The 21,127-nt window shown below is 36.7% G+C and overlaps 1 long non-coding RNA gene across 1 annotated transcript; it reads left to right on the top strand.

Annotated features, from left to right (window-relative positions):
* Positions 1–260: 260 nt before the first annotated feature.
* On the top strand, positions 261–2,069 carry LOC125778459 (uncharacterized). The gene is made up of 2 exons (XR_007422728.1): positions 261–843; positions 898–2,069. It is a non-coding gene; the product is annotated as an uncharacterized LOC125778459 (long non-coding RNA).
* The last annotated feature ends 19,058 nt before the right edge of the window (positions 2,070–21,127 follow it).

Raw genomic sequence — 21,127 nt, 5'->3', positions numbered from 1 at the left:
AGAGAGAAAGCTAAAGAAAGAATATGAATTAGAAAGCGGATGAAGGTAATATACATATACTTGTCGAAGAAAAGGTTAAGCAGTCCTGAGGCTCGAATTAAATAAAAATATTATATATGTATTATAATGGGGTTTTCAATAGGCATGGTACAAAAGTAGACCGATAGGGGCAGGAAACGGCGCCATATTTTCTTAGTTTAAAATGTTCCCGTGCCAGTGAGACTAAGAAGTGCCCGTAGCATCAATTGAGAAAGACCCAAATCAGTCTCTCACACGAGTTAAGGAACGTATTCCTTATAATAGTAACAAACAACAAAACAATCTTTTGTTTCAGTAAATAGAATGCATCAAAACAACCTTGAGTTGGAACAACTGAAATGCACTATCACTAAAACAAACAATCCCAAACAAAGAAGTAACAAAACAACATTGAGTTTGAATACCACGACAACCTTATCTTAAAACAAAGAAATTATATCTAAGCTAACAATATATATGTAAACAAACCTAAACAAATAATTAATCTGTATGTAGACAAACTATCAACTATTTAGTAATAAGTAAATATACTAGTTAGTATAAATAGAAGTAAGAACGATGTAATAAGTCAGTCTTAAGAGTATAAATAAAGAGTACACATTTCGGTGCAGCTCAAAATATATTCTTTTGACTCATTTTTACTTCTGGTAAAAATTAACTGGGGGCTCAACCGGGATGGCAAATTTATTTGCTATCCAAAAAGCCAGATTTTATTCCGAAAGGACTAAATCAAAAAATTCCACAGGAAGTAGGACTTTCAGCACTAAATGCCTGAAAAAAGTGCAGAAACAAATGGCAATGAATGTAAGTATACATACGTCCTGTAACAGCGGACAATACATCCAGAATGCATCAAAGCAGATCCTGAAAAAACGGACAGCGGCGAATTCAGCAAGGTTCACAACAGACCCTGGAACAGCGGACAGCGACAATTCCTGAAAAAGTGGAACAAGGTAAAAAAGTATAGGTCCTGAAATAATGGATAATACTTTCACCAATATTCGCAATAGACCCTGAAAAAGCGGACAACGTTGAATCCTGAAACATTTTACAGTTAATTATAAGTTAGGAAGAAGCAAAGATGCCCCAACTCCAAGCACAAGTAAACTGCATTGATGGTAATTATAAACAAGCAACAAGAGGAATTTATACAAAGATTATCCTCAATCAAAAAGTGAAAATTTCCACAAGCAACACCAATTACCCAAAAAAGGCACCGAAAACAAGGCAAGCCAAAATGGTAAATTGTTGTTGAATTCTAGAAAATTATCGCTAATTCAAAACTAACTAAAAGGAAACGTTATATGTAACACGAAAAAATCATTAAGTATAGATATGTATTAATTATAAACATAAAAAATCAAACACATACGAAAGGTAAAAATGTTCACAAACACAGCCAATAATTCCAAAAAAAAGGCACCGAAAACAATGCAAGCCAAAAAGGAAAATGGTTGTTGAATTGTAGAAAATTGACGCTAATTAAAAACTAAATTATAAGAAAAAAGAAAGTGGTTGAATTGTAGAAAATTTAAGCGAATTAAAAATTAAATTATAATAGAAAAGAAAGCATCATAAGAAACATGCAAAAACAATAACAAGCCCAGATGTTTTGAAATGAGGACATTTCATTTTAACATAGGGGAGAGTTAAGGAACGTATTCCTTATAATAGTAACAAACAACAAAACAATCTTTTGTTTCAGTAAATAGAATGCATCAAAACAACCTTGAGTTGGAACAACTGAAATGCACTATCACTAAAACAAACAATCCCAAACAAAGAAGTAACAAAACAACATTGAGTTTGAATACCACGACAACCTTATCTTAAAACAAAGAAATTATATCTAAGCTAACAATATATATGTAAACAAACCTAAACAAATAATTAATCTGTATGTAGACAAACTATCAACTATTTAGTAATAAGTAAATATACTAGTTAGTATAAATAGAAGTAAGAACGATGTAATAAGTCAGTCTTAAGAGTATAAATAAAGAGTACACATTTCGGTGCAGCTCAAAATATATTCTTTTGACTCATTTTTACTTCTGGTAAAAATTAACTCACGTCGTTCTCAAACGTGGCATCTCTGTGGCGAATTTTGCGTAAACATCTTGGCCAACATCCTATTAAAATCAAATTAACGCAAGAACTGAAGTCACTTGACCACCAGAATAGTCATATGTTCGTGAATAAGGCTGAGCAACAACTTGAAAATTATCCCCATTTTCAAGAAATAATAATTTTCAGTGATTAGTCTCATTTATGGGGGAATGACTTCTTCAATAAGCAACATATGCGTCATTGGTCAAGCATTAATCCAAGCGTACTCCAAGAGGCAACATTGTATCCCGAAAAAATTACGGTTTGGTGCGGGCGCCGTCATTGAGCCGTACTTCTTCCCTGATGATCAAGACCGACACGTTACTGTGAATGGGAATCCCTTTCGCTAATTGATAACTGAATATATTTGGCCCGAATTGGATTTGGTTTGTGAATTTATGTGGTTGCAAGAGGACGGCGCCATAAGCCACACAGTGAATGTCACAATCGATTTATTGAAAACCAAGCTTGGTCACGGAATGGCGCAGTCAATCGGCTGCCTCGGTCGTGCGATTTAAAGCCGTTAGACTATTTCCTGTGGGGCTACGTTAAACTGTGGTCTAGGCCAACAAGCCAGCGACAATTGATGAACTTCGTACGAGTATCGAATGTGAAATTGGAGCAGTATCAACCAACTTATGTTTGAAAACCGTCGAAAATTGCGTTCAGCGTCCACGTAGTTTTCGAAATTGAATTTTTTTCTTGAGGCTAAGAAACTTATACTTGATTTACAGTATGAATGTTACAAAAACAATACTCTATGAAAGGAGTAGCGCTAATAAAAGTCCTGTCTAATAAGTTTTGTAGTGAATGGTAAAAAGCATGTTCCAGTTAGTTTTTGTTTCTAAAGAAAGATATCGTCAAGCCCATGGTTGCAATGTATCGGTACTGAATTATACTTAGCAGACGGGCTTTTTGCATTTATTCGAGTTTAAGTGCAACTCCTGAGTTTCTGCTATGCTTGGTAGTTTTTAAACCTTTTTAAAGTAGCTCATTCGTAAACTTGATATCTTTTTTATTAAAAGTTGCTTGATTCTCGCTTTCCATCTTTCGTTCGAACTTTATTCTTGTACACTTTATTCTCGTAAACTTTATTCTCGTTTGTGCTGGCTCGCACTTTATCATTGTTCCTTTCTTTACCTTGACCCTCGTCGGTCTCTATGAAGTTTCGTACGTTTTTCATTGAAATTAATCGGACTGTTGGAAATCTGACGAAACTGCTTACATGTACTAAATCGAACCTTGCAATTTCGACTCTAAATCTTCTGTAATATCAAGGATTACTGCTCAGTTTACAGAAATTAATTTCTACACCGCTAACGTTATCCAGACTATCTTAGAAATATTTCGTGAACCAAAGCGAACTCAGAGACCAGTTCAAGAAATCGTAATCGGTTCACTGGACGTACATACGGTATCTTCCATAGTCTAGCCTTCCGACTGGTTGCATCGTAAAATATTTGCGGGCGACCGAAATACTCTCCTTTTATCTCTCGTTTAAAACAAATTAAAACTTATGCAGCAGCGGTCGCATAAACGCCGCCTGGATTACACATTTTAAGCACCCAATTTATTCCTTTTTTATTAAAATGCCACAAAGCTTTCCTCAATTTCACAGAATCCAGCACAGCTGGGTGATCCAAATCTATTCGGTTTGTGTTTTTTTCGCTCGCAGTTGCTCATTTTTAATTGTATCCACAAAATTGCAGTAAATTAAATGTTATTGTCAATTACCAGGCGCCACATTCATAACCACAGCGAGCGCCACCAGCCAAGCGGTCGCTACTAACACCACAAGCACGTCGCCGCAATAATTATGCAAGCAGCGAGCCAGAGCCAACAGAGCCAGAGGTGGAGCGATCCAACGACGGCCCAACAAAGCGAATGAACAAATCATAGGAAAAGCACGCACGACCAAAGCGCCGTTAGATATTAGGCGGCCACATGAATGCCACATCCACTGCCGGAAAAAGTTATAGACAACGGGAGTCTATGGGGGCGCGAGATGATGCCGAGAGTTAGTGCCACAGTTCATGCAATTAAAATATTATGAAGTAAAAAAATTTATCCGCAATGGTAATGCAACCAAAGGAGCGCAAGAATTATGCGTGCTTTTTTTCTCCTTACCACAAGAGAGACCCATCCCGGATGCCGTTGTGTGTGTATGTGACAGTTGCGGCACAATATGATATAGTGGCACTAGCAGTGTCAGCGACATCAGTTGGCAGCGATAAACTCCATTAGCGACGCGCAACAGAATTGCAAAAATTAATTATGCAATTGCGCGAATGTCACTCAAGAACGAGGCGCAGAATGGACCTTCAGCCAGAATTTGTGTACCAACTTGCCACATAGTTGGCAGTACCATGGGCTAAGAGACAGCATACAAGTCAACTGCAGCTCATAAATACGGGCGTTGTATGCGAACTTGCGAAGTGGCGGAGAGGCGATAATGAGACGGCGAAGAAGGTACGGCAGGAAAAATTGCAAAAGAGCAAAATTACCATATTTAATAAGGGGCAAGCGGCGGAGTCAAGCAGCAGTCGACAGGAGACGCAGTTGCTAAGTGTAAGCAGGAACGAGAGAAGAGCGGAGATAGAAAAAGCGAGAAAGTAGAAGATACCGAGTGAGAGGACGAGAGCGACGGCAGGGGAGAGCAAAAAAATATGAGGTTTTCTGCGATAGCCAACGAAACGGAACAGTGTCAGTGGCATTGCTGTCATACTGCTGGCGGACCGAAGTGATCCAACCGTCAGCTTGTAAGCAATGCGTGGATTATAGTTTAATGAACTTGTCAGTGAATGGTCACTGGCAGTGGCGACAATGCTGGTGATGATGCTGACGACGATGGCGACGATGGCGACGATGGCGACGACAAGCAACTGCACTAAAATTGATGGCACGAGCCACAGAGTAGAGCTGTGGGACAGCTCAGTGTTCAGACCGAAAGGACTTGAGTAAATAAATCGGCGTTAAAGAGCCAAGATAGCGGTGGGGTGCGATGACTGTAACCATTTATGAAAAAAATGGTTTCTACTTGGATGTATGTATGCATAAATAAGACTTGTGGTCCTTTGAGGCTAGTAGCTCAAAATGAAAAATATGCTAAACTGTGAAGCAATGAGAGAAAACTATGAAGCCGCTAACATATCCATCGAGATATGCTAGAAGGTGGTGAAAGAACATGCGACTGTCCGCAATTAAAATTTCTGCACACATCAGCACATTGCGGATGAACAGAAGTGTATAGAGCAGAGAAATGAGCAAGCCACTAAGAATTGGTGAAACTCGTTGTTGTTGGCAAAAACATGAACAAGCAGACAACAAAAACCTTAAACCAATTTCGGTGTTTTATTTGAACAAATGAGCTGACGCAGTGCGAATGTGTGTTGCGGTTAAGAGAAAGAGGACCTGCAGCGCCCAGGATGCGTGTCTGCGCTTGTTTGCTTAGTAAAGTGGAAAATTTTAGCGCGATTGCGAAGGCCGAGCCACTATTCTGGTCACTACTGTCTTCGCTTTCTGTAATCGTCAAATTTATCTCGAAATGAGCAGCTCATTAATCTTTGTCGTCAGCAAATTCGTGTAGCATTTAAGTGAAATTTCATTGTTCGCTAGCTCTGCGTGTGCTGGCTTCCTGTAATTGTTTTCGGTTTGCCATGTGGGCGTGACTGGTGTTGAATTTTTACAAATGTGTGTAGTTTAAGTGCTTAAAGTCTTCCTGGTTGCACTAGTACAGGCGGATCATAGTTTACTGTAAATGGCAATAAAATTTGATATTGGATTTGCTCTAAAAGTATATTTATACTATACATTCGTCAAGTAATGATTCTGGAATAGAGCTACAATATCAGCTCTAACCTTCAATTCCCTTAGAGTTATCCCAAATAAGTAATGACAGCACTAGGAGTTTCAAATATGTATGGATTTGTCCAAAGGGATACACCTTAAAGAGATATATTATATCAGCTTCTCTGGATCTTAGTAATGAACAAAATATTTTTAGATCAACAATAACTGCTAGGATATATTGTGGCTTAGGCTGATGATGTGGCAGTTTGTGGCAGGAAGATAATTATATAATATAAGCTGCTCCCCTAAAGCCAAACTTTCAAATCGAAATTGTGCTATAAAGTATTTGACCTCTGCATTTTTTGGTTAATAGGAAAGGAAATATGTTCCATTAGGACAATGACGCATAGATGGTGACTTATCAGAAGCTCGAGGAGCTAGTTGGGACGCTCTATCCACCATATAGTCCGGACCAAATACTTTCAATGCTGTTCCTGTCTGGCATGAAAGATTTTGCTGGTGAAAACTACACCTAAAGAGAGATTTATATAAACTGGCTGTCTCGTTTTGACCAGGATGTGGCGGTTTATATGAAAGTAAATTTATGAATGTAGCTTTAAAAAAAACAAAAAGTTATGAAACGAAACATTGTTTACTTGACTTATATTGGGTCATTCTAACTATGCTAACCAACATCTTCAATTTAATCCAAAATTTATGGATTTACTTTTTGTTAGATCGTAAAAGTGTATGCTCATTGCTGTATTTTTTATTCGGGCAACATTTTGATGATTTTTTTATATTACTTCAGTGAAAATTATGATTATGATTATTTTGCATCAGAATATAAAATAAATATTGAGAAATTTTGTGAAAAGTTAATAAAACTAATTTACATTAACCGAAACGTCAATTACTCTTTCATAATGCGGAAAAAATGCATAAGGTTACAAAGATGTCAAGAAACCTCCGGAATTTTAAATCTTATTTCATGAAATACTTTTTGGACTTCGCTTGGGTTGAAAAAAGGATATTATTATAACTATTATATAAGGTACCAAAATACATATGTGCTTCCTCTCTTCATTGCAGTATCGTATGTTGCAATACGTAAATATAAATATATATTTAATATAAAAATTACACCAAATGTATTTATTTATGAATCTAGAATTTGAATTCAATTAAAAGTATCATACAAAACATTAACGTTTTATTCAATTTCATTTATTTTCAGGTAAGCAAACAATTTCGAAAAAATTGCAAGTTTTACCGAAGGCATGCAACATTTGCAGTGAGTAATAAGAAAATTGTTTAGCATTAAATATCAAAATAACCATTTTATTAATTAAATCTTTATGCAAAAGTATGTACCGTCATTCAGCATAAATTACTTTTTCCTCACCTTCAAACGGATAGCAATTAAGCGCACTGCTTATTCATTGCCTCATTGCCAATTAATCGCTTATGATATTAAGAAAGTGGGTCAATCGAACACCAGCGGCCGTTGCTGGCGGCGAAATTTCCGGCTGATTATTTATGTATTAAATGGATATTTACGGCAGGTGCTTATGCAGCGCAGAGCAGCTGTGCTCTCAGAATACCTGAGAACACATAAAATATTAGTGAAATTAAAAGTTGCGCATACGCCATGTACGACCCAATAAATTAGGCTACAAACGAATATGGTAATATTATGGAAGAAATTTAAAGTGATTGTAGTAAAACTTGCAGTTAAGTTATGAGGATATGAATGTCACAAAGTGCCAGTGAGCAGCTGAAGTGGACTCCTGTAGCGTTGCAAGCAAGCAAGCCGGCAGTGTGACTAATTAATACACGCATGGCAGATGAGGGGAAGCTTTTACTTGATGACTGTTAATTAGTATGTATGCATGTATGGGAGTATATGCGGGTATATATGTATTTCTACACATACATGTACATGTGTAAGCCTGCAGCATGTTAGTGCGGCTATTTGTTGCTAGCTGTGACTAGCTGTTGCATGCAACAAGCAACATGTAAACAAGCACAACTAGTGCAACTTCAGTGCCAACTTTCCATACAAATTTGCGCTTGTGTGTGTGCGTGCTAGCTGATTGTGCCGTTATAAATTTAATAGAAAATTGTGCCAAAGGAAGTTTAGTGCCGAGTTGTTTTGCATGTAAACACAGACATAAACGACATGCACGCACATATTGGTGTTTTCCATGGCCACATGTTTGTATGTATTTCTGTATATGAATGCATACATGTGTGCAAGCGTATGTGTGCACTTTGGCCAACATCTAGCACACAACTGGCATTTAACCTAAAAACTAATTCAAGTGTAGAATGTCGCCGTCGGCGGGTAAATGACTGTACATAAGCAAGTCAGCAAATATATATGATCGTATTTGTGGTCAAAACAAGTTGCATGCACCCTTATGCTATTAACATAAAATTTAAGCGCAAAAGTCGATAGCTGTGCAGTTGTTTAAATGCGATATTTTTTATCTCGCTTTCATATCGACGGTAAAGGAAATTCAATAAACAAAATTTTATTTTGAAACTGTCCTAAATTGTTGAATTGGCGAAAAAATTTTAGAAAAAGATACTGCCATATGGTTGTGTTGTTTTTTTTTAACTTTTAAGATATGTTTTAAACAACTAGTTAGTTATTTCCACCAATTTTAATATAACATCTAATGTAGTCTGCCTTTTTAATTTAGAAATTCACAGATTTTCAAATGCCGACAACTCAGAACAGATTTTATTAGTGCGAAATCGAGCTGGGAACATCATTTAGAAACACTTTTGTATTAATTTTTGTTTTTCGTAAGTTTATGGTGCTTATACAGCGCACCTTGTATAAAACCAAAATAAACAGGAACAGTAAAAAAAAATAGAACAAATTGTTTTTCGGCAAAATCAATTCATTTTATTCAAAATAGTCTCCTTCTGCTTCAATTCAGCTTTTTGCACGGTCCAAAGCAGGTCGACCTAATGTTTTAGCTCGTTGGCTGGTATGGCCACCAGTATGCCGGTCCAAACCTTTTCATTGACCTCTACGTCTGCACAACGCTTTCCTTTCATGGGCAAACGCATTTTACTGAAAAGGAAGAACTCGCACGATGCCATATCAGGTGAATACGTGGGTGGTTGGTTAATGGTTAAAATGTGATTTTTGGTCAAATAATCGGTCACAAGCGTCGATAGATGAGACGTGCAACAAACGCCAACTTTTATCTTCGCGATATTCGGACCGAACACGTCGAATACGGCTCACAAAACGCTTCAAAATGCGTTAAATCGATGATTTGGAAACGTTCAATTCCATTTTCATTTTGAATTTCAATGATGATTTCGGCTGATTTTTGATGAATTCACGCACAGTTTCGATGGAATTTTTGGTGATCACGAATTTTGATTGTCCCACATGTTGATCGTCATTTTATCCTCACGACCACTTTGAAAACGTTGAAACCATACGTGCACTCTGCCACGGGATAGGCAAGCATCGCCATAAACTTGTATCATCAATTGAAACGTTTTGGTAAAGTCTTACCAATTTTAAAACAAAATTTAATGTTGGCCCTTTGTTCGAAGCTCATATTCGCACCGATAGCACAAACATACTGACACTTAAAACGCAATAACTTCACTTCCAATATATGAAATGTCATTAAATCTATCACTGGACAATCTATAACGATAGTAGATTCTAACGCACTATTTGACATATAGATAGCGCCACGAGAAGGCGCTAGATTCAAAAAGTTCCTGTTTACTTTGGAACACATCTTGTATATTACCTTATATCCATCACATTTAGTTTTAGGTGATACGTACAACCATACAAATGTTGCAGTATAAAACTTTGGAGAATGTTACTGTGGTTTCAAATAACGGATTTTTCAATAAGAGCGCTAGAAAAAAAATAAAAACGGTCTTGGATATTAATGATTTTTTTATTTCTGTGAAAGTATATTTTATCCCATTATGTATAGAATTCGATGTCTTTAGCATGGTCACCACGGGCACGCTTGCAGAAAGCCAGACACTGAATCCCATTTTGGACGGTTTAAAGTATAAAGCGGCATAATACAGCCGCAATTTCACGTTCGATATTCGTACGAAGTTCACTAAACATCGCCAGCTTGTTCGCATGGACCATAAACTTGACGTAGCCCACGGAAAATAATCTGACGGCGTCAAATCGCTCGACCGCGGCCGACAATTGATAGGACCATTTCGTGAGATAACACGTTCACCAAAGTTGGTTTTCAAAAAAACGATTTTGATATTCGCCACATATTGTCCAAGTCCATATCATCCAATTCGAGCCAAAAATATTCAGTTGTCATTGAACGGTAGCGATTTCCATTCACAGTAACGAACTGGTCTTAATAATCATGACTCCGTCGGTCCATAAACCGCACCAAACCGTAATTTTTACTGAATGCAATGGTGATTCATCGAGTACGTGTGGATTGCTTCCTGACCAGTAACGCATATTTTGCTAATTGACGAAACCATTCAGCCAGAAATGAACCTCATCACTGATGATGACTTTTCGATGAAAATGCGGATCATGTTCAAGTTGTTGCTCAGCCCAATTCACTAACACATGACCATTTCGGTGGTCAAGCGGCTTTAGTTCTTGTGTCAATTTGATTTTGTAAGGATGTAAGCCAAGATATCTTCGCAAACCGCTTGAAAACGACGTGTGAGAGAGTGGTTTGGGTCTTCCTCAATTGATACGTTAGCGGCAATGTAATATTCTCGCCACTAGCACTTCTTTATCTCTTTGGCACGGAAATATTCTGTACTGTACCAGAGAATTCAAATTTTTCCACTAGAAGCGTAATTGATGATTTGAGAGGACGATTATAACGGTTATAAATTGGATGTAGCGTTTTTAAAGTTAAGTCCACTGACTCCAAATTTCGGTAGTAAATTTTAATTATTTCGACTTGTTGTTGGATCGTATATCTTTCCATGAAGAAAAATGGCAACCCTTACTGTAGAGAAATGTGAAGAGAGCGGGAAAAGAAATCGCGTCGTTTGCTGTCCCTATCGATCTACTTATGTCGCGTCTCTATCGTACCCGTTATATTGCCAAAATTATTCCAATCTTCTAAAATTTAAATGGCTGTATTCTTAAAAGCCATGAAAGTTACAAATATTATTTCTGTGTAGGTAACATTTCCGTCCGTCAAAGCTTAATATTAATATTTTCATATATCTAACCTCTTCATTTTGTTTCACGAAAGTGGCAACAGTACCGAAAATTTTATTTAAATAAGAAACAAAAACAACAAATCATTGTCTGCCGGTGAGGAAGTATTTCCTGCTTAAAACTTTCCAAAATCTAAAAACCGCAAAATAGATTAAAATAACAGATGAATTCAGGTAACGATCGAGGAACTACTCAAAATTTCAATTATTTTTCGACAAAAAAGTCGCTTTTTGTGAAAAATTTACCAATACCAAAAAAAAACTTTCGAGAAAAAGACGTTTCTGTTTAAAAAGTTCTTACAAATACTTTTAAATGTCGGAAACTAATTGTTGGAGATAACTTATACATTTGGAAACTATTCTTAAACATTTGCTTCTTTTTCTTCTTTAATGACGTAGACACTGCTTATGCGGTTATAGCTGGATTAACAAGAGCTCGCCAGTCGTTTCTTTTTCCCTATATGCTGCCAATTGGCGATATCAAGTGCAGTTAGATCCTTTTGCAACTGATATTCCCAACAAATTAGAGCTTATCCTCTACTTTTGCATATACCGCCAAGTACTGAATCGAATATCTTTAAATCTGGATTGTTCTCATCCATCCAGAGAACTTGACCTAGCCGAGAGTAGCTGATATGTTAATGTCGCTGTACACATCGACTGCGGAATTCGCCGTTGCCAATACCCATACTGCCAGATCAGATCAGATGATGTCATTGTTCATGATTGGTATCGCACGACTTGTCGAATTTCTTTCCGATCTTGACGAAACAGTTCTTTAGCGTTAGCTTCTGCAGCCGTAGTAGTTTTCTGGCGATGCTTCATAGAGACATAGAGTTAGCTCCTTTTCATGCTGTCGAATTCGTGATTAAAATCGGTAAAAAGGTGGTGTGAGTCGATCTTCTTTCCACGGATCTTTTTCAATTTGTGGCGGATGGTGAATATCTAGTCAATGGTAGATTTCCCAGGTCTAAAGCCACACTGTTAAGGTATTAAGGATATGGTAACCGGGACAGATTGTGGGTTCTGCCATTAAGTGGATCGGTCAAAGCATACTTATGTTCCAAACATCAAGACTGCATTCATCCAACCATTTACCACTAAGGCATGCACCTTTCTGTTTACCGCCGCTGTTTTTGAAGGCCTCGGCAGCCATCCATCGGCTCCTGTCGCTTTGGTGTTGTTTGAACTTCCTCATATTGGAACAATGGAACATGTAGTCTTTTGTGAGGAATTGAGAAAACGGGTGCGCCATCACTTTCACTGCCGTTCAGCAAGATGGAGAAGCGTTCTTTTCATAAATTCAGTATGGTCTGAGCATTAGCCGCTAGATCATCTCTTTGAGTCTTACAAATATATGCGCATTTATATACATGTAAAACAATTTTTTTTGAAAGCTACCACGTGGTGAATTCACTACCAACCTCAGTTGTCAAGTTGTCTCCATATTTTACCAAGAAGACGTCAATAAAGTGAAATAAGTGTATATAAAAACAGTTAATTAATCGCCTGTCACACCTCACGACCAGCAACTGAAAGCAACAGAGAGTAATAAAGAAGTTTATAACTCATATAAGACGCAGTGATTTCCAGCAAATTGGCTATCTGCAGAAGCAAAGTGGGCACATGCAAGTGCGGCTAAGTGTGCAGCTTAGACAAATAAATTAAATTGCACGCCACAAAAATAAAAATAAAAACAACAACTATCTATAAAAAAAATAAACACAAAGTGTGTGTGCAAAAAGTTAGTGCAATAAAGCGCTACTAACAACAACACTAACAATCACTCTGAAACGTGCGACACTTAAGAGTTCAATGCACCAAGCGTCAGCATACGGAACAGTTATAAAGGCTGGCGGCAAGGCTTGTATTTGTATAAAAATAAACACGGAGCGGAGCATAGCTTTGTTGTGGCGAGTGTATAAATAAAGTAGTGGCAACAACAATGAAAACAAGAGCAGGATGATAGGAAGTGGCATGCCATAAAAGGTAGCGTCATTGGCGACGCGTACGTGGCTGTCTGAGGCCATTCAGCATGCGATTGCAAGCGGAAGGCGGTACAAACGGATATACTATATAAATATATATAGGGACATAAATATACTTAAATAGTATATATACAATATATGAGTAACTACATATGCATACATTCATCCAAAAGGCTCGCTCATACTGCCCTCATACTCACCTGTGCCTTATGCGCCTGTTGGCACCTCTCGGCACGTTTATTGCGCCCATTAAGTACCGTAACCGCCACTCAAGTGCGCATGCACTTGTGCGGACTCGTGCATTGTAGCGTTGTTGTTGTGACGCTGTTGTCGCTTGGCTGCTCGTTGAACTTTTGTTAATGAAATATAATAGAATTATGCCAGAGGCACTTAGGCTCACACCACCTTGTATACATATATGGATGTACATGTGGTTGTGTATGTGTATTGCTGCATTTACATTTGCTTTGCCGCTTTTTGGTGCATTGTATGCCGCCATGTGGCAACTAGACCACTTATCGCTTCCCCTACTGTTGGCGAACACGTCGCTGATAATCTGCCTTTGTGATAAAGAAACTATGGTGAGCAACCTACCTTGATAGAATGCGTCAATATATCATAATTTCAAGACTCCACAATTATGCATATTTCCCCGTATTTTTTTGTCATCTTCAAATTTCTTGAAATTTTGTGAACTTTATCCAAAAAGAACAGCACCTACTGCACGCCCAAGTATAAATCAAACCATTTTCTTCTAATGTGAACCGTATTCCGGTAAGAGCATTTTGACTGGAACCGATGATAGTCAGAAAAGGCAAGATCTGGGTTATACGGCTAGCGGAGGAAAACTTTCAAGCTGCTGTTTTCCAAATAATTTTAATGTTGAAAAATAATTGCCTTGCTTCTAGTCGCATCAGGCGTTTTTCGGCATTTCCTCGTTTCAATTTGATTATTTGCTGTCGGTAGACATTCTTATTAATGATTTTACTTGGTTTTGGACGCTCATAATACAGCACGCCCTTCTGATCCCATCAAACATTGAAAGCCATCAAACCTTGGCATCAGAGGTCTTTCGCTTTGTCGTTGAATTGGTTGGTTGTCCAGGTTTCAGATATGCTTTCATTTAGATTTGTGGTAATAAAACCATTTTTCATTACTGGTTACAAAGCGATGCAAAAACGATTTCATTTGAGTTCGTTTGGGTTATGCAAAATTATGTTTCTATGTCTCTTATTTTCAATTCGTACGATAACCAAGTTCTTTATGAATGTAATCTCTTTCTTTTATCTTAACTTTAGAGGAGCAAGTGAAATCTTCATAACTTATTTCATCAAAGCAGTATAAAATTCTTTCCTCCTCAAAAAACCTCTAATATCGTCTGCTGAATTTTATAAACTCAGTTTTTTACTTTATACATCGATTAGTACGAGAGATATCTCATACTTCAGCAGGCTACGGCAATAGACGTAATAGTTTTAATCAGTATGGTTGTACTTAAGCCATCATTTCGCATAATCAAGAAAAGAAAAAAGTAAGATATCTGCCAGCTGGAGATGGAAGGCTTGTAGAATTAGAGTTTCATTATTCTTAGCGCATGCTCTACAATCAGTCGAATCTACCATGTGTTTGAATGTGAAATCCCGGGGTTAAATAAATAGAGGTACATTTCAAGGTTTCCTATTTTACTAAATAAATGCCGCGTTGTCGTGATCTCGAACTCCAATTTCAGGCATCAAATAGTCGACGATGTGAACCGATGATTCCACCGGACCACAAAACACACCAAACCGTGGTTCTTTCTGAATAAAATGGCAGCTCTTGAATTTCTTTAAGTTGCTGTTCGTCCCAATTTTGCTTGTTTACATAGAACCAGTAATGGACCTCATCGCTGAACAAAATTTGGTTTTTCTAGAACCCAGAAAGCAACGCGATGTGGAATGGGAAGGTGGAGCGATTTTAGTTCTTACACAAGCTGAATTTTGTACGCTTTCAATTTAAGGTGTCAATGTAAAATGCGCTAAGTCGATCCATACGACGTACGTCAGTCCGTGTTGCTTCGAATGACGCCGAATCGACTCTCATCATCAGCTATGGCTGCTATATTTTCTTCACTGCGTGCTGGACGTGGTCTATTCGGTCTAATATTATCCAACAATAATTGCTAGATCTCAACATGACTGATGGTGTTGCGAATAGTACGCTCAGTAGGCCGGTAATGTGGACCCTAAGTTAACCAAAGTACGCTTTATAGAACGTGAATTTTCGTAAGAAAGTTGAACAATTTATAAATGCTAGTCAGATGTCAAACTTTTTACCGAGAAGTGATGATTTGCAGAACGCAATAATTTTTTGTTTTTATTTGAAGAAAAGTTTTGCAGACTTGCATTGAATACGTGTAGAGGCATATGGAATCATGATCTATCAGAAGCAACATGAAAAATATAATTTCAACAGTTCAAAGAGAAGATTTTGATGTGAGAAATGAGATGGAAGACTACCAAAAAAGTTTGAAGACGCCGAACTGCAAGCCATAATGAATGATACTTTGTGTCAAAAGCAAATGACAGTCATGTTAAATGTTGCACAACAAAACCATTTCAGACTGTTTGAAAGCTGTGGGAAAGATTCAAAAGTGTGGAAAATGGCTGTCACATGAATTTATTGACAGGCAAATGGAAAACCGAAAAAACACTTGTGAAATTTTGCTCCAAAAACGGATAAATAAAATCGTGGATTAATCCAGGACAACCATCAACATCGACTGTTTAAAACAGATTGATTCTGTAAGAAGGAAATGCTACATTATGTTCAATTTTTAATATGCATTGATCGAAAAATGACCATAATGGGCCAGAAGACACGGCAAAGCAAATTTTGATACACGACAATACATCAGCTCGCAAAGCAAAATCGATTCAAGATATAATAAAAGGACTTGGCTGGGAGCTGTGACCCCATCCGCCGAATTTTCAGAACTTGACCCCTCCCGATTACTATTTGTTTTTATCTATGGGAGACGCATAGACAGCGACTCTTTTGATTTTCTACGCTGAAGTCGAAAATTGGATGTCTGACTAGCTTGCTTTAAAAGACGAACATTTCTATTTGCATGGTTTCCACCAAACTGACAGAAAGGTGGTTAACATGTCTAAAAAAAAAACAATGGTTAATACTTTGAATACCTTTTTTTTACTTTGCTATTCAAAATTAAAATTGTATTTTCACAAAAACGCGCTCATTTCTTGTATCATATATGCCTCCCGATATGTTTGATATTTCAATTCAGCTAAGGGAGTATCTCTCTGGCAATAAGAAGTGGTGATGTCAAAAATGGGCAAATTCAGTCAATTCTTATTCTCTCTTCTTATACCCAAAATAAAAATATAACTTGTATTTTTATACCCTGAACAGGGTATATTAACTTTGTCACGATGTTTGTAACACCCAGAAGGAAGCGTCGGAGACCCTATAAAGTATATATATAAATGATCAGTATGTTGAGCTGAGTCGATTTAGCCATGTCCGTCTGTCTGTCCGTCCGTCCGTCCGTCTGTCTGTATATATACGAACTAGTCCCTCAGTTTTTAAGATATCGTTTTGAAATTTTGCAAACGTCATTTTCTCTTCAAGAAGCTGCTCATTTGTCGGAACGACCGATATCGGACCACTATAACATATAGCTGCCATACAAACTGAACGATCGGAATCAAATGCTTGTATGGAAAACTTTCACATTTGACAAGATATATTCACGAAATTTGGTATACATTATTTTCTAAAGCAACAATATAATCTCCGAAAAAATTGTTCAGAACGGATTACTATAGCATATAGCTTCCATACAAACTGAACACATAGTTACTAACAGAAATGCTGTGAAGGGTATTTAGCTTCGGTGCAACCGAAGTTAACGTTTTTTCTTGTTTAACTACCGTTTGACTTTATTCTGTATACTGGATACACCTTAGTTTAAGGTAAATGTTTGTGAATGGGTCCATGAATGACAGCATGTGAGTCATACTCTGAAAGTGCCTGAAAAAATCTTCTTAAGTATACTTAAGTAAAGCCAGAAGTTAAATAATCAGTCCAGACCTTCTTCTAACCTCAATACACCCATTATAATGGTTTTCATTTTTCTAACTGACAATAGATAGCTTTTGTTGGTCAATACAGAGAAGTAGAACAGATTCTGGGAATATTTTGGTAATTACTTTCGACCGATATAATTCTTAGGTCAGACTAAAACGATTTTATAGAAGTTTAATACTTTATTATTGTTATTTCGGGTATATAAAATTTGGTACAGCTCGTAGACCTAATAATTCAAAAGAATAAAAAAAACTTGATTCTAATTGTTCAGTTTGTGTGACAGACATATGGTAGAGTGGCTGAAGATATCTAATCCTAAACTGAAAAGACTTCCCATAAAAGCACTTTTTGCCGATATTTCAAAAAATGAAGGACTAGTTCTCGTATATACAGACAGTCGACCAGATGAGTATGGGGAATTTAATTCTGCCCGTCAAGCTGATAATTATATTTTTTTGGGGTCTCCGTTCATTCCTTTTAGATTTTACAAACCTCGTGGCAAACTTATTATGCCCTCTTATAGGTATTCAAATATCCTTTTATTCAGCGGCCTTTCTGCTATATTGAAAGCAGAGTTATTACTAGTAAGTCACGCAAAATTTTTATTCTCTAACAAATTACCACACTGTGCATGTGCTGAAACAACTGTATTTTGCTACTTCAATCAAGTAAATTTCTAACGAGAACAGCCATATGTTCACGTTCATGGCTCTCTACACTTCATTCTCGCTGAGTGTCACTAACAAGTGCTGGTTGGTAACAGATATCAGCTCTTTGGCAATGCCGCTTGGTGCTGTAGCAATGCTGAATCTTGTGCGATGTGTGCGCTGATAACAGCTGAAGCAATTAAAAGTTGTGTTTTCGTATAAAAAGATATTTATTTCATTTCTTTGCGAGTGCTAAGTAAGAAAGTAATAAAATTAAGCGAGGCGGAAGTAATGCGCTTTGAGGTATAACGCTACTTTAAGCGCACACAAATCGTACAAGTACCGTTAGAAATGATGGTAAGTGTAATGGATATTGGGGTGTATTTGGTGGCATCTACTTTACGAATGGAAAAGCTGTATCTAGGTTTAGTCTACACAGACTACAGTGTCTACAAGTGTCTTCCTTGAAGTTGCCACAAAATGCAATTATTATTTTTTTCAACACATATCACCGTCTGCATACGCGTTGAAGACACTGGCTTGCAGCACTTTCAACACCACATATTTTCACAACTTCCTTGAGATTATTGTTATTGTTATTTTCGCTGTTATCGGCTCGCTTTGTTTTACTTGCCACTTCTTTCATTGCCATCGCCAAGTCGTAGCCATAATTCTTGGCTCATGCCACACTCGCCAAACGACACATACAACCATGTACTCATAGTACTCATATGTATATGTGATTACCGTTTATTCTATTATACATACACATATATGTATGTGCGTAATCGGCAGTAAAACTTTTCGCATTTCTTATCTGCTGGCCAAAAGCAGACAAATTAAATTGGTCGCCATAATGATTTAAGCATTGATGAAAGATAAACGTGTAGAAAAACATTTGCGTCTTATCTACTATGTCAGTACCTCTTAAGAGGTTGTTTGCAAAAGCAGTTTAATTAATGACAGATATTAAAAATAAAATACTTTCGCTTTCGAGTTTTTCTCGAAATGGCTCTGATAATTTCCTAAGTAATTTCTTAAAAATGTCTGAGTAAAATTATGGAACAATTAGGAAATCAAAACGAAATGAACCCGAAGATTCCTAAATCCCGTTGAGATTATAAAACGATCTATATGGTTTTAATACAATCTAGAAGAATTTTTAAAAAAATCCGATAACAATTCCTAAAACATCTTAGAGTGATGACGAAATATACTGTACAGCCCGAAAAAATCCGATGTGGTAATGACGTGAATCCGAAGTGGTGTCGTGTCGTAAAAATCATAAAACAGTGAAAGCGAAGTTGTCCGAGAAACAGTCTAAAAAGTTCCAGTCACAAAAAATCTTCCATTATCCACAAAGTGAACCCAAAATGTACCGTACAGTCCGAAAAAAATCCGCCGTGGTAACGAAGTGAATCCGAAGTGGTGTTTTAGAACTTATAAAATAGTGAAAGCGAAGTTATCCGATTAACAGTCTTAAAAAATCCGGAAATGATCCCAAAACAGCCCAAAAACTCTTCCATCAGTCACAAAATAAACCCGAAGTGTAAATAGCCTGTAATATTAAAATTGCCCCATTGAAGTTGTCCGAGAGAAAATCTAGAAAACTTAGTAATAAAAAAAATATCGAAGATATACCAAAACTACCAGCAAGGGTCACGAAGTGAACTTGAAATGATTTCAAAAAGCTCATATAATGGTTAAAGTATGGTTACGAAGTTATGAAAAACAATGTAGAAAAAAGTTTTGTAACAGAGGAAGTGTAGTTCTGGTGCTGTGCGAAAAAGGTTCTAGAGAAAAAATTATCAAAAAGATACCGAAGAAATTGTTGTTCTCAAAAATAGTTGCAAAAAGGCAAGAAATTCCTTTTTTGATAATAATCTCGTACATATTTTTAAACACAATTTTCAAACAGTTGGCAACCCTGAAATTTCAGATTTTCATATTTAAGCATAAACAGTCCTCAACGATTTGAAAAATTATATTTCTACGAATCCTGAGTTAAAGTAAAACATGTTGAGGCGATGAATATTCACTTTTTCTGCGTTTTTCATGTTAAAAGGAAAATAAATTTCAATAATCCTTTCCATCACCAGAATATTTTCCTTTATGTTATTCCATAAAACGGTTCACTTCACTCAATTCTTGCTGTCTTATTATACACATTTCCATCTGCCACTTGAGTTTTTAATATTCCATTTTTAATTATTATTCTTGCTAATCCGCTTGGGTCGGCTGTTGCAAACTGCTCAACTCTTTCCGTAATTGGGTCAAAACGGCAACCGCTTAAGTATTTATGTAATCTTTGCATTTTTGGGTAATTCATCTTTTATAAATCTTGATTATTTTGATTTGACAAGCTTCCTTTTATGGAAGTATGTAAATCTCTTCGACGCAACTCAAAGATTTGTGCTAACTTTGGTATATTTTTTTTAAATTCAATTACTAGTAGGATTATTTTTGTTAAATAAGCTGCAAAAATTGTTTGCTATATTTGTAAGAACTTTATATTCTTTTTTTGTAGATAAAGTTATTCTAAACAATTTATAAATGAAACACTGAAATTGCATTACAGTTTAACTGAGTAATTCTTAAAGCATACTTTTAGGCCACATTTTTCACACTCCATTTCATTCACTATTAGTACATACCTGTACTTCTCATACTAGTGATAAAGTATTACGAATATGTAGCATATGCTTTCGTCCTCGTAAAGCTAATACGGCTGTGCAAGCTGACGTTGAGCAACACGAAAAGCTCCGTCAGTGCTGCAGAAGATAATACGAACTGCAAAGCTAGACAGAGAAAATACTATCTTCTATGAGAATGTACAGCTGCGAACGTACGCCGGACTACGGCGTACTAATTTCGTTTATCTTATAGTAGAAACACTCAAAAACGCATCCTTCCTTCCTTCCTTTTCCTTCCTTATCGGCAAAATGAGTGCACAGTCAAAAACGTGGTAAAAACGCAGAAATCAGCCATCTTTGCTTTGTTTTCATTTGAACAATGCTGCCATTGCCCAATACGCATATATAGTTTTGAGCACATCTTTGTTTTCAATTACAATTTTTTACAATATAAAATATCAAAACTGAAAACAAACTATTAAAAATAGTTTATATATTTATAAATAATAGCATTCGACTCTGATTTTGAGTTATTTTAAGAAAATTTCAAACATATTGAACAGATTGAATTATAAAAGTTGATAATTACTGCAGTATATCGATATTGGCAACCTTG

Source organism: Bactrocera dorsalis, chromosome 1 (genome assembly GCF_023373825.1).
Source record: "Bactrocera dorsalis isolate Fly_Bdor chromosome 1, ASM2337382v1, whole genome shotgun sequence".
Taxonomy (NCBI): Eukaryota; Metazoa; Arthropoda; class Insecta; order Diptera; family Tephritidae; genus Bactrocera; species Bactrocera dorsalis.
This window is presented reverse-complemented; position numbering and strand designations above follow the sequence as displayed.